This window comes from Aquarana catesbeiana, linkage group LG05 (genome assembly GCF_042186555.1).
Source record: "Aquarana catesbeiana isolate 2022-GZ linkage group LG05, ASM4218655v1, whole genome shotgun sequence".
NCBI lineage: Eukaryota > Metazoa > Chordata > Amphibia > Anura > Ranidae > Aquarana > Aquarana catesbeiana.
The window spans coordinates 146,886,639-146,901,484 of NC_133328.1; the positions used below are offsets into that span (position 1 = coordinate 146,886,639).

At 40.5% G+C, this 14,846-nt stretch overlaps 1 protein-coding gene across 1 annotated transcript in view; it reads left to right on the plus strand.

Annotated features, from left to right (window-relative positions):
- The window catches only part of LRRC3B (leucine rich repeat containing 3B), a 349,990-nt gene that overhangs the window by 179,227 nt on the left and 155,917 nt on the right, over nucleotides 1-14,846 (plus strand). The window lies entirely within an intron of this gene.

Here is a 14,846-nt window from a genome sequence, read left to right on the forward strand (position 1 = left end):
TCCTTTGGACACTTTTTATTTTTATTTTTATTTTTTGTATTTTTGGACTCTTTCAAAATATGTGGATATAAAACCGATATTAATCGCGCACATATATCACTACAGTGAAGCACTCATTTATGTTATTGTATATTTTATAATAATTTTTCATTATTTATGGATCACATATGAAAGTTGTTGGTCCTCCAATAGTAATACTAATTTTGGGTTTTTGTATATATATCCAGCGCTGCACTTTTGGTTATATCTATTTTGTAGTGCCCTTATCAAGGTATAGTGCTTAGCTGCAGGATATTCTTTCACAGGTTATATTTGTTTACTTATTGTTTGTACACCTAGCGCAAATTTTCTCTTTAGAAACATTGTCATAAAAAGTGTTTGGGGACCTGGGTCCTGCCCCAGGGGACATAGATCAATGCAAAAAAAAGTATTAAAAACGGCCGTTTTTTCAGGAGCAGTGATTTTAATAATGCTTAAAGTCAAACAATAAAAGTGTAATATCCCTTTAAATTTCATAGCTGGGGGGTGTCTATAGTATGCCTGTAAAGGGGCGCATGTTTCCCGTGTTTAGAACAGTCTGACAGCAAAATGACATTTCAAAGGAAAAAAGTCATTTAAAACTACTCGCGGCTATTGCATTGCCGGTCCGACAATACACATAAAAGTTCATTGATAAAAACGGCATGGGAATTCCCCACAGGGGAACCCCGAACCAAAATTTAAAAAAAAAAATGATGTGGGGGTCCCCCTAAATTCCATACCAGGCCCTTCAGGTCTGGTATGGATATTAAGGGCAACCCCGGCCAAAGTTTTAAAAAAAAATGACGTGGGGGTCCCCCTAAATTAAGGGGAACCCCGCGCCAAAATAAAAAAAAAACGGTGTGGGGTCCCCCCAAAAATCCATACCAGACCCTTATCCGAGCAAGAAACCTGGCAGGCCGCAGGAAAAGAAGGGGGGACGAGAGAGTGCCCCCCCTCCTGAACTGTACCAGGCCACATGCCCTCAACATTGGGAGGGTGCTTTGAGGTAGCCCCCCAAAACACCTTGTCCCCATGTTGATGAGGACAAGGGCCTCATCCCCACAACCCTGGCCGGTCTGCGGGCGGGAGGCTTATCGGAATCTGGAAGCCCCCTTTAACAAGGGGACCCCCAGATCCCGGCCCCCCCCTGCGTGAAATGGTAAGGGGGTACCCCTACCATTTCACTAAAAACTGTCAAAAATGTTAAAAATGACAAGAGACAGTTTTTGACAATTCCTTTATTTAAATGCTTCTTCTTTCTTCTATCTTCCTTCATCTTCTTCTTCTTCTTCTTCTTCTTCTTCTGGTTCTTCTGTCTCTTCTGGTTCTTCCTCCGGTGTTCTCGTCCAGCATCTCCTCCTCGGCGTCTTCTATCTTCTTCTCCTCGGGCCGCTCCGCACCCATGGCATGGGGGGAGGCTCCCGCTCTTCTCTTCATCTTCTCTTTTTCATCTTCTTCTCTTCTTCTCTTCTTCATCTTCTTCTCCGGGCCGCTCCTCATCCATGCTGGCATGGAGGGAGGTCCCGCTGTGTGACGCGTCTCCTCTTCTGACGGTTCTTAAATAACGGGGGCGGGGCCACCCAGTGACCCCACCCCCTCTGAAGCACAGGACATGACGGGACTTCCTTGTGGCATTCCCCATGACGTCACAGGGAAGTCCCGTCAAGTCACCGTGCGTCAGAGGGGGTGGGGTCACAGAAGATGAAGAAGAGAAGAAGAGAAGAAGAGAAGAAGATGAAGAAGAGAAGAAGATGAAGAGAAGAGCGGGAACCTCCCCCCATGCCATGGGTGCGGAGCGGCCTGAGGAGAAGAAGATAGAAGACGCCACAGAGGAGATGCTGGATGAGAACACCGGAGGAAGAACCAGAAGAGCCAGAAGAACCAGAAGAAGAAAAAGATGAAGGAAGATAGAAGAAAGAAGAAGCATTTAAATAAAGGAATTGTCAAAAACTGTCTCTTGTCATTTTTTACATGTTTGACAGTTTTTTAGTGAAATGGTAGGGGTACAAGTACCCCCTTACCATTTCACACAGGGGGGGTGGGATCTGGGGGTCCCCTTGTTAAAGGGGGCTTCCAGATTCCGATAAGCCCCCCGCCCGCAGACTCCCACAACCACCAGCCAGGGTTGGGGGATGAGGCCCTTGTCCTCATCAACATGGGAACAAGGTGTTTTGGGGGGCTACCCCAAAGCACCCTCCCAATGTTGAGGGCATGTGGCCTGGTACCGTTCAGGAGGGGGGGGGCGCTCTCTCGTCCCCCCCTCTTTTCCTGCAGCCTGCCAGGTTGCGTGCTTGGATAAGGGTCTGGTATGGATTTTTGGGGGGACCCCACGCCATTTTTTTTTTAAATTTTGGAGCGGGGTTCCCCTTAAAATCCATACCAGACCTGAAGGGTCTGGTATGGAATTTAGGGGGACCCCCACATCATTTTTTTTTTTTAATTTTGGCCGGGGTTCCCCTTAATATCCATACCAGACCTGAAGGGCCTGGTATGGAATTTAGGGGACCCCCACGTAATTTTTTTTTTAAATTTTGGTTCGGGGTTCCCCTGTGGGGAATTCCCATGCCGTTTTTATCAATGAACTTTTATGTGTATTGTCGGACCGGCAATGCAATAGCCGCGAGTAGTTTTAAATGACTTTTTTCCTTTGAAATGTCATTTTGCTGTCAGACTGTTCTAAACATGGGAAACATGCGCCCCTTTACAGGCATACTATAGACACCCCCCAGCTACGAAATTTAAAGGGATATTACACTTTTATTGTTTGACTTTAAGCATTATTAAAATCACGGTCATTTTTAAAACTTTTTTTGCATTAATCCATGTCCCCTGGGGCAGGACCCAGGTCCCCAAACACTTTTTATGACAATAACTTGCATATAAGCCTTTAAAATGAGCACTTTTGATTATTCATGTTCGTGTCCCATAGACTTTAACTGTGTTCGCATGTTCGAACGAACTTTTTTCCTGTTCGCATGTTCTGGTGCGAACCGAACAGGGGGGTGTTCGGCTCATCCCTAATGACAAACAAAGCCTCTTACCAGAAAGGGTGGATCCCAGGTTATAAGGATCAGACACGCTAGGTTTAATTAGGACCGGCTGTGATATTCCACACCTTCAACTCCGCCAAGAGACCTGGTATTACGGTAGCTACGCCTGGATATGGGAATATATATTCCCCGCTCCACCGATTATCCTGCTAAGTGCTCTCCAGCACAAGGGCATATTAAGAAGGGAGAAACTTCATAGTACAGTATGTAAACGGGTTTTTATTAAACAGTTCCATTGCACTTTACAAGAAAAACGAAAGACAAAACACAGCGCAGACCTTGTCCTGCAGGCTAATGCGTAGTGACGTGGAGGGTGGAGCTACTATCTGTGATGTCACCACACACTAGCTTACAGGACAAGGTCCGTGGCTGTGTTTTGTCTGGGTCTTTCGTTTTTTTTGTAAAGTGCAGTTTCTCCTTTCTTAATATCCCCTTGTGCTGGAGAGCACTTAACAGGATAATCGTTGGAGCGGGGAATATATATTCCCATATCTAGGCGAAGCTACCAGTACTACCAGGTCTCTTGCTGGAGTAGAAGGAGTGCACTATCGCAGCTGGTCCTAATTAAACCTAGCATGTCTGATCCGTATAACCTGAGATCCATCCTTTCTGGTAAGAGGCTTTGTTTGTCATCAATTGTGAAAGAACATATTGCACAAAAGCTCGGATATTCACAATTCTGCACTAAAAGCACTTATGGACACAATTTTTGGGAATAATCTTTTTGATCACTAAAGTGGACATTTTTGAATGCTAATTTGCTTTTTTTGTCAAATAATTTATCATATTATTAGGATTGCACACTTATTTGTATACATACAAGTTTTATTGCCAAAGCTAAACCACTTGCTTACTGGACACTTAAACCCCCTTCCTGCCCAGACCAATTTTCAGCTTTCGGCACTGTCAATCTTTGAATGACGATTGCACGGTAATGCTACAGTTTACCCAAATGAAATTGTTATCATTTTTTCACACAGATACAGCTTTCTGGTGGTATTTTTTGCTGCTAGGTTTTCTATTTTTTGCTAAATAAAACAAAAAATGACCGAAAATTTTGAAAAATAAACAAAACAGTTTCGTAGTTTGTTATAAAATTTTGAAAACAGATAATTTTTCTCCTTCACTAATGTGCGCTGATGAGGCTGCACTGATGGGCACTGATAGGCAGCACTGATGGGCACTGATAGGTGGCACTGATGTGCACTGATAGGCACTGATAAGGTGGCACTAATGGACACTGATAGGTGGCACTGATAAGCACTGATGAGGCGGCACTGATAGGTGGCACTGAGGGGTGGCACTGATAGGTGGCACTGATGGTTGTCACTGATGGGCACTGATGGGTGGCACTCATGAGCACTGATAGGTGGCACTGAAGGGCACTGATAGGTGGCACTGATGATCACTGATGGGTGGCACTGATGTGCACTGGTAGGCACTGGTAGGTGACACTGATAGGCAGCACTGATCTGTGGCACTGATTATGAGACACTGATGGGCATTGATTGGCAGCACTGGTGGGCATTGATGGGTGGCACTGTTGGCACTGGTAGGTGGCACTGGTGGTTACTGATAGGTGGTATTAATAGGTGGCACAGTGGGCACTGGCAGCTGACACTGGTGGGCACAGAAAATTCAGCTGTGGCTTTCTTTGTGAGGGACCGATGTCCCTCTGACAGAAGCTGGTGATCGGCTTTTTTTTCCCCTCACACTGACAGCGTGAAAAAAAAAATACTGATTACCGAGCTTCTGCTTACATCACGTGATCAGCCATCATTGGCTGACAGTTAATCATATTGTAAGGGGCTGGAATCGACCCCTTACTCGAATCTATGATCAGTCGAGTCTCATAGACTCAGTGATCACAGAGAGCGTCGCGCAGACAGCGCTTGCTCTTGAGGACGTCCATGGACCCCCTGCTGGCAATTAAGGCCCACGCTGCAGCCATCTTTCGGCTATAGCGTGGGCGGCAAGTAGATAATTGAACAAGCTGAAGTTAGAAGCTGATTGACTACCATGCACAACTGCACCAGATTCTGAGTGTACCAGCTTTAGTAAATCCCCCCCACTGTGTAATATAAACAAGAATAGCCAAGCCTTAGCTTTGTTTATGGTGATCTCCCTGCTGGGTGGTAGAGCAGACTAGTATCTCTTTTGTGTTCACACCTTACTTATCATGATGTAATCTAACATGCGCCTGTAACAAATCAGTATGTTGATAAAATATAAATTATTATAGTTAAAGTAATTCACATTGCTAGGACAAAGAAGGGCAGCTGTCAGCCTTCATTTGATAGGTGGTGTGCAATGTTCTATTTGCTTAGCAACATATATTACAAAAGATAAATTTGGGTACCCTTGTATTGCTTGCAAACAACATAGTATAAACTAGGTTTACCTTTACATTCCTGATTATTACCATGACACCAGATGTACTTAGATAAAAAATAAAACATAATAAGGTCATTGATTGAAGCAATGGGCTCCATAAGTGTTTGTCACAAATGTGTCATGTGTAATGACAAATAGCATCTTGCTAAAATAGATTATATGGGAGAGCTTTAATTAAAATGAGCAACATGGTAATGTTCATTACTCATTATTAATTAAATAATATTCTCCACAAAACAGCTTGACTACAAACAACATATTTATGGCTGTTCTGTTGTGCCAAAATCAACATACATACAGTTTCATGAGCATACATAAAATTCCAAAGCAATGTCCACTTTGAAGACTACTGTGAACTGTGAAACACAGTTCTATGTACTTCTAGTCAACTTTCAATTTTACTTCCCAAGAGGCTTTGCAAAATAAAAAATTAAACAGTTAAGTATTAAAGGTGACATTGCAAAGCACTTTTCAAATATTTCTCGTTGACAGCAAAAGATTGCAAGGACATCTTGTTGTGCTGTATGATAGAAGTGATGCCCATGCAGTGATGACAGTGCTTTGATGAGATATTGGAAGATGTTTTCAAAACAGCTTGGCCTAGAATTTAATCTAGAAAAATAATTATAATGTAAAGGTTGAAATGCAGGATAATGATGAAGGTATTGTATTATGCTGATGATTATTATTATTAATATAATTATTATTCCTTTTGTCTGTATATGATTCTACTATATAATATAGGATAAAAAAAAAAAAAAAAATATGTAGACTGTCTAAGGTTCTGAAAGAAAAACAAGGGGAGAGGCACCTCTAAGTGTAGGATTAGGAGCAATTTATTGGAACAATATCCAGTTGACAACTCAAATGTATGTAGTAATAAACAGTCACATCTGTGTGAAGAAAATCCCAAGAGATGTCACTGGTGGGGAGTCAGACTCCTCCGCTCCTATCTCCACAAGGCACTGGGTCTCCACTGTTCACAGCTGTGATGGAAAATGGTCGTACGGTGAAGGAAGCCAAAGCATGGCTTGGTGTGCAGGTGATCGGGCAGCTTGGAGGGATGACATCACCGGAGTGCGACACGTTTCTGAGCACGAGCGCTGCGTGTGTTACTCCGGCCGCGCTCCTTTTTTAAGCATCTGGATGTTGTTCCAATAAATTGATTTTTAATCCTGCACTTAGAGGCGCCTCTCCCCTTGTTTTTCTTTCAGCTCTGCTGGAATCTGGCTTTTATTCCTATGTAGTGGCAGCCCTTAGTGTATGGACTCTTATCATTATAAACTTGATTCATGGACTTCCTATGGACTTATTTTTATGTTGGGTTACAGTAGAACTTCTAGTTATTGAGCCTTTGCTTGTTCTTGTCTTAGATTCTGTAAGTACTGCTAGTTCACTTTTCACCTTTAGGGTCCATTTCTACTAGTGTATTACATTAACACACAGTAACACATAGAGCTAAGTTCAGTGCTTTCACTCTAAATGGCACCATAGTGCACCTAATTAACACAGCAGAGTGCACCAATCTGTAACTTCTCTGATTTGTGGTTTACTGCACTGAACAAAAAAAATGTGCAAGCCCAACAAATTTGTGTTGTGGTACTTTGTCTTAACATACATGATAACTTGCAAAATATTGCATGTTAATATGTGTACAGTGATACACCTCTGTGAATCATACCAGTGTGAATAAGCTTTTAAAAGCCACTCCTCTGGGATAATTTATGCTTGTGTACTGCCAAGACCGTATTTTGTGCATTATAGTATCTCTGCAAAATGGACAAAATACTACAGGGGCAATTAGTGGCTAGAAGGTGGACCAGTTATTAATAAACTGGACCAGACAGCAATACTGAGCAACAGGACTGTTGGAGGGTAGCCAAAAGGTGAAAAAATTACACAGTAAGCAATGTCACCAGTGGACAATGCCAGGGGCAATCAAATGTGAGCATCAAAAACAAGAAGCAAACAGTTTTTCAGTATTTACTTTGTAGGCAAAGCAGGCAACGTTTTAGAAAGGTCAGGACATGGAAAGTTAGCAACAAAGTAATAGCAAAGATTTACACCCTTGTGATAAACTATATGAAAAACAACTCATGATTAAAACATATTCTTTAGGGAATTAAAAAGGGAGCCCAACAAATCAGGATGAGCACTAAAGTACACTAATGCATAGATGTACATGCCTATGACCCTCTGGGTTCACAGCACCCCCCGGGAGCATAAAGAGAAAACTGGTGAAGGATCCAACTGTGAGGAAACCATAAAGCACACTATAAGAGTATTACTGTTAAAAAATAAATCTGTATATTTACCTCATGTATTCCCTACAGGTGGTGGTACATATATGATATACAGGCAGCCAGGGCCCCTGAAAATGGGGTAGCACCAGTCATCCTGTATGGGACCAAGGCTCTATATGTTCAATGAGAGGCCCATACAGCTTTTTGGCAGTCCACTAGACCAGCAGAGTGGGGAGCAATTACTGGAACTGATCCCCCGTGAATCCCCCTGCATTGTAACCATTGTCTCTCCCTCCCAGTTCCAGTGATTTTGTCCTCCTGCTATTTTTTTCACCCCCTTCCATGATCAGACCCCCCTTCCTTCAGCTCTGATCCCCATGTGTGCCCCCCCCCCCTGCAGCGCTGACTGGTGTCAAGAAGGAGACGGGGGGGGGGGCAGTAAACATGTTATATTTAAAGGCCTCTTCAATTCTGGAATGAACACAGTGAGCAATGGGTACAGATCATTCCAGTGTTCATTTAGCTAATTTTTTTTTTGTTTTGTTTTTTCTGGTACAATCTTTTTATTGAAATTTTTGAGAAATGAGAACAACTGTAATAATCCCACGCAGGAGATGTAAACAATAAGCATGACATGACACAGCTTAATAATATGCATTAGAAGCATATTTGATAGTGGGAATTGTCAAACATCAATGGCCCTGGAATAGTCCACCAAAATTTGGAAAACAAAACTAAAATCAGGGTTGTACAAACAAAGAACAAAAATGAGAAAACACAAAAAAAATGGGAAATAGGAAAGACAAATAAGAGAGAGAAAGAGAGAAAAATTAAAAAGAGGGGGTGGGAGCTAGGTGGTGAAGGGGGTACATAAGGGAGGAGAAGGAAAGGGGGTGCGGAACAGGAAGATTGGGTAGGGAAAGGAACAGGGTACTCCCAGGTCGGGAGGGTAGGGGAGGTTAGTTAGCGAGGCCTAGGCTGGTCGGATGCAAAGTGGGAAGAGCGTAGGACCACCACGGGCCCCAAACCTTGAGGAACTTAACATGAAGAATACAAGACATCTTCTCATTAATCATGAGAGTCGTTAAGATGCTCCTCACCTCCGCAGACAAGACAGCCGGCTTCTTCCAGGCCCTTGCTATTGTACGCTTTGCAGCGATAAACAAATAGGTGGCCAACTTCTGCTGATAGGAGAAGAGGCCCGGGATCAGGCAGTGGAGTAAGGCAATTTGGCATCCTTGCAGGGGGAAAAAATATGGAAGAGAGATGACAGAAGACCGAAAACCCTTGACCAGAATCCCACCAGACGGGGGCAGGTCTGCCAGATATGAAGTTCATCTCCACGCTGACCACAGCCCCGGAAACATCTATCGCTGCAGGATGGGTTTGATTTGGTACAGGTCCTAATTTGACAGACATGCAGGTGTGGGTAAGCTGCCCAGATGCACACTGTCTGTCTTTGGTGCTATATACCTGCACCCACATGCCTGATTTCTAACAGCAGCCTTGCTGAGCTAAAAGATTGATTCCCAAAGTTTGCTAACCTTTAAAACCCATTAGCTACATTAAGTATAAGAAATAAACATGCTTAGTAATATGAAATATTTATTGATGTTATACAAATTAGACATTCTAAAACTCCTGTAGGAAATGTAAAATGCAGCAGGTAGAAAACATACTGTACATGCTAAGTACAAGTTTAAAAAGCTGTTGTCAACAGCAACATTAAGCCCTGGTTCACATTGGTACGATTTGACATGCGATTTGACATGTCAAAACTCATGTCAAATTGGCGGCAATTGCTGGCAATGGCACCGTCCTAATCGGTGAGATGCTGTATTTGCGGTGCCGCACCGATTTCAAAAAGTAGTTTCTGTACTACTTTTTGCGATTTCGGGCTGCGATTTACATTGACATCTATGCAGATACCCGCACAGATGTCTCTGAAATCACGGGCGAAATAGGGACTGACATGCGGGAGTGAACTCGCACAGCTTCATTACCGCAGCTCAGTGTGAACCTGGGCTTAAGGATGTTAAGAACATAATGTGGTTAATAAAACACTATGGTCAATAATCTAAATGTTGGTTCAGTTCTCTGAATGGCTGCTTTTTAAGTGCCTACAGTAGACTGCAGTAGATCTATGAAATAGCATAATGACTTAGCAGCTCATACTAGCTATTTTCCTGGATGCCTAATCAGCATGATGGCTTACACATTGAACATATGTTAGAGGAAATCAACTTAATTTTTAATATTGTTGATAACTTCTTATTCTTTTTATGTTGAACTATAAAATTATAATTATAGTATGACACAAATTTTATTTTGCAAGGCAAGGCTTTGCAATAATATTTGATATCTTCAAATGTTATGGCTTTCTCAGTTTTAAATGCTTCACTGCAGATCAATTTGATTCTGCAACTATAAATTGTATAGGAGAATATCTCCAAGGTGTGGAAGGTAATTGCACTTTCATCATATTTTTGTACCTTAGAGGTAGAAGCGATAAGTGTTATTTTTTATTGGTGTAGCAGACTCAGCTTGTTGAAGGAAGCATATATTCAAATAAGTGTTGGCCTACATTTCTTAAAAGGTAATAAAAAGAAAAAAGCGTTTTCTCCACTCTTTTTTAAAGTACTACGAAACCTAAAATAAAGTTGCTTTGTAAGTGGGAGTGTTCAGTATCTCAGACCCTACAAATGTCAGGCTTTCTACAACAGACTAGAATAAAGCATCCAAAAACGAAGGCTACAATAGCAATATACAATTCATAGTATATGTACATGGGGGTAGGTATATTTGCTCATTGCGTATGCAGGCTCAGCTTTGATCTTAGTAATATTGTGTTTGGTAATAACACTGGCAGCCTTATTCCGTAAAAATGTTTAGTGTTAAAATGGCACTAACAAGCTAATATGTGCACCCTAATAAGTTCTGCAACCCACACAGCTGTACAGCCGCATCATTCATTCACAGAGATTTGTGAATGAATGAACTACAAGTCCCGTCTTCCACTGCAACAGATGGCTTGTAGCTTTCAATGGACTATGAGAGCTCTGATGGGCGTCCTAGTAGTCCACTGACACTTCTTCCAGCTTTCATGCAGAAAGCCTGTACAGAGGTAAAGGCAGAAAGCTGGAGGATGTGTCCGTGATTCACTTATCACGGGTGCATTAATTTGCGGGCTCCTATAGAAAAAAAATAATACAAGCACTTTTTTTTTTACCTGCAAAAATATGAACATTTATTTTATTTTTTGTTAAAGGTGAACTTAGCGTTTAACCTGTCAGCACTAAGCAAAATGAATAAATGTGGTTGCATAAAACGTATGCATTAAAGGAAACTATAATGTATTTTTATGGCAATTTAATACAATAGTTTCTTTTACAATAGATTTTTATTCAAAGGTTTAACAAAGTGTTTAGCATACAAACAGTATAGAACATATATGAAGTACTGAATGTGCCCGCAAGGAAATCAATGGTTAGATCATTATAAACATAATGCAAAAGACCAGTCCAAAGGTTGATTCTGCTGAAATATGCTACTGCTTGAACAGGGCATTAGCAAGATAAACATATAATTGCTCTTATCAGAAACAATGCATGGACAATACTTTGGAAAAGCAATACTGCAACAGTTGGTCAAAAGTTAACGCAGTAGCATGAGAAGATATGGGAGCACTGATTGCCAGAAATTAGGCCAGCACCTGAAATCCTAATACTTTGCTCCCATATTCATCTTGAGATATGAGAGGCTCAAAGTGCTATCCATTTGCATCCATAGATACAGTATAATAGCTAACCATGAAAAGAGAGAAACGAAAATTAAAGGAAAGAAGAAGAAAGGAAGAAAGGGAGCAAGAATCAATTCCCTCGATCCAGGTCCCCACCCCGGACACCTCACAAAACTATGGACCTAAAGGTATTTAATCCATGGGGTCCACGCCTTTTTTTAAATCTGGCTTGTTTGTCTATGAGGATGCTGGTCAGTTTTTCATTGACCATGATCCAAGAGAGTTTATGTTTTACTAAAGCAACATTAACCATTGCAAATGAATTGAAATTTCATGTAAATGTCACTGAAATGTTTTGCGTATATGGCAATTTGAAATGGTATATAATTACTCTAATGTTTTGCACAAGGTATATTCATTTTTTAACAAATATATATATATTGCACGTTACTGTATATTGGCATTGCTGGTTTTGATGTATATGGAAACATATTTAGAGCTCATTTGCACTTGCTTCGACTTTAATGCACATTAAAATGCCTACTGCTTCAACATGCTTTTTTTATGTTTTTTGATACTTCTGTGATGCATCTGTGATACTTTGATGCTGCTTCCACAATGCTTCTGTGATGCTTTGATGATGCTTCGGTGATTATTTGGTGATGCTTTGATGATGCTTCTGTGATGCTTTGATGATGCTTCGTTAAAGCTTTTTTGAAGCTTTAATGAAGCAAAAATAAAAAAGTAAGGTCCCAACTTGCAGTGTGGCAGGACTGCCAGGAAAGGCAAGGTACAAGCATGCACCTATACAGGCATACCCCACTTTTAAGTACACAATGGGGTTTATTTACTAAAGCTGGACAGTGCAAAACCAGGCTCACTTCTGCATAGAAACCAATGAGCTTCAAGGTTTTATTACAAAAGCTCAATTGAACAAGCTGGGGTTAGAAGCTCATTGGTTTCTATGCAGAAGTGAGCCTGATTTTGCGCTTTCCAGCTTTAGTAAATAAACCCCATTGTGTACCTAAAAGTGGGATATGCCTGTACATCTATGTTTGTCCCAAGCATGTTTGAATCCATTCAGTGGTGACTGATTCACTACCTCTGCTGGAAGTCTTTTCCAAGCATTAATTACTCTTTCAATAAAATAATACTTTTTAAAATTAGTTTTGAACTTTCATCTTGCTAGTTTGAGGTCAAGTCCCTGTGTTTTTATCTTAGCTTCATATTAGTGAAAGGTATGCTTTGACTCATAGAATCATATTTTTAGTCTTGAGCAGAAGATATGTCTTGCACATTTGTTCAAAATATAAAAGGCTTTTTCAGTATCAAATAGGCCTTGTGGGCATTTGCTTTGAGTATTTGTAATACTGGATAAAAATAAATAAATAAATAAATAAATAAATAAAAACTTCAGATATTTTCTTTGGTCAGCATAATATACAGGGCTATGGAATTCTTTAATTAATTGGATTGATATGATCACCAGTATAGGGTTGAAAGAAGAGGGGAAAAAGAAAGGATTTTTTTTTCTGTCCTCTCACAGTAAATTGGCCTATAATTGTAGGGGTTGTTTTTCCAACACCAACAAATTACAATAAACACACACATAAAGGCTGAATTTGATATCTTTGTATCTTTTTTAATCTTATACACTATGTAACTATGTTTTCCATTTAACAATCTGGGTTTGATGGGTTTGAGAAACTCATCATCCCTACCTTTTCTGGTTGCTATTGCATCTTGCATATTCTGGAAAAACACATGTAGAAAGACAATGATCATTCCCGTAATATCAGTAGTCAAGGCCAATGTAATCTTGTAGAATGTCTTAGACTTATTATTACTTTAGTATTTCAACTGGATTCTATTAGGAATGAGCCAAACACCCCCCGGTTCGGTTCGCAGCAGAACATGTGAACAGGCAAAAAATTTTTTTCGAACACGCGAACACCGTTAAAGTCTATGGGACACGAACATGAAAAATCAAAAGTGCTAATTTTAAGGGTTAATATGCAAGTTATTGTCATAAAAAGTGTTTGGGGACCTGGGTCCTGCCCCAGGGGACATGTATCAATGCAAAAAAAGTTTTAAAAATGGCAGTTTTTTCAGGAGCAGTGATTTTAATAATGGGCCTGGTGTGGAATTTTTTAATTTAGTTCGGGGTTCCTCTTTTCCCCTTAATATTCATACCAGACCCAAAGGGCCTGGTAATGGACTGGGGGGATCCCATGCCATTTTTTTCAGTGACTTTAATCTGTATTGCCGGACCCGACAATTCATTATAGCAACGAGTACTTTTAAATGACTTTTTTCCTTTAGAAATGTCATTTTATGCAGGGACTGTTCTAAACACGGGAAACATGCACCACTTTACAGGCATACTATAGACACCCCCCAGGTACGAAATTTAAAGGAATATTTCACTTTTATTGTTTCACTTTAAGCATTATTAAAAGCACTGCTCCCAAAAAAAAGGCCTTTTTTAAAACTTTTTTGCATTGATACATGTTCCCTGGGGCAGGACCCAGGTCCCCAAACACTTTTTATGACAATACCAAGCATATAAGCCTTTAAAATTAGCACTTTTGATTTCTCCCATAGACTTTTAAAGGATGTTCCGTGGCTTTCAAATTTGCCTCGAACACCCCAAATTGTTCGCTTTTCAGTGAACAGGTGAACACCCGATGTTCGACTTGAACTTACGTTTGACTCAAACATCAGGCTCATCCCTAGATTCTATTACTAGTTATGGGTGTTATGTGCTTTACATTTCACACCATTCTTGTCCATTACTGTTGATATGGAAATTGACCCAAGGCCATTTCGAGCTGTCAAGAATTGCGTTCAGAGTGAGAAATTTAGCAATTACTTTACAATATGTACCCATCATATTGCACATTGATATACAGTACTATTGCATATTTTTTAAAAGGGTGGAAATGCATGATTTTTAAACATATCCAATTGGAATTGACATACAGTATAGTGCTATTTTATAAAAGACATCTGAATGACTCTTGATGACTTCTGAATGTCAAGAAAGTTTGACATTGGGCTCAATTCACAAAACAGTATTTTCTGGTTTAAGATCAGAGGTAAAATAGTCCATAGCGTTTTTCAAACCTTATTTTTTAAGATTCACTAAAAAAGGCTACTAAATAAGGCATGTGTTCTTTCATTGGAATGTGCAGTATTTATCTCATGAAACCGTTCGATATTTTATCTCATGCAATGTCATATCTAGTGAGATGGATACAGTGGGCGGTGATTAGAACACCTGTCAGTTTTTATTGCTGTCTGTGCTCCCATTAGGGAGATTAACTCCCTCTATTTTTACTGTTTCGCCTTATCACTAAAAAGTGAAAGGAAAAGAAACTCCCACATTTTGGGTTGACA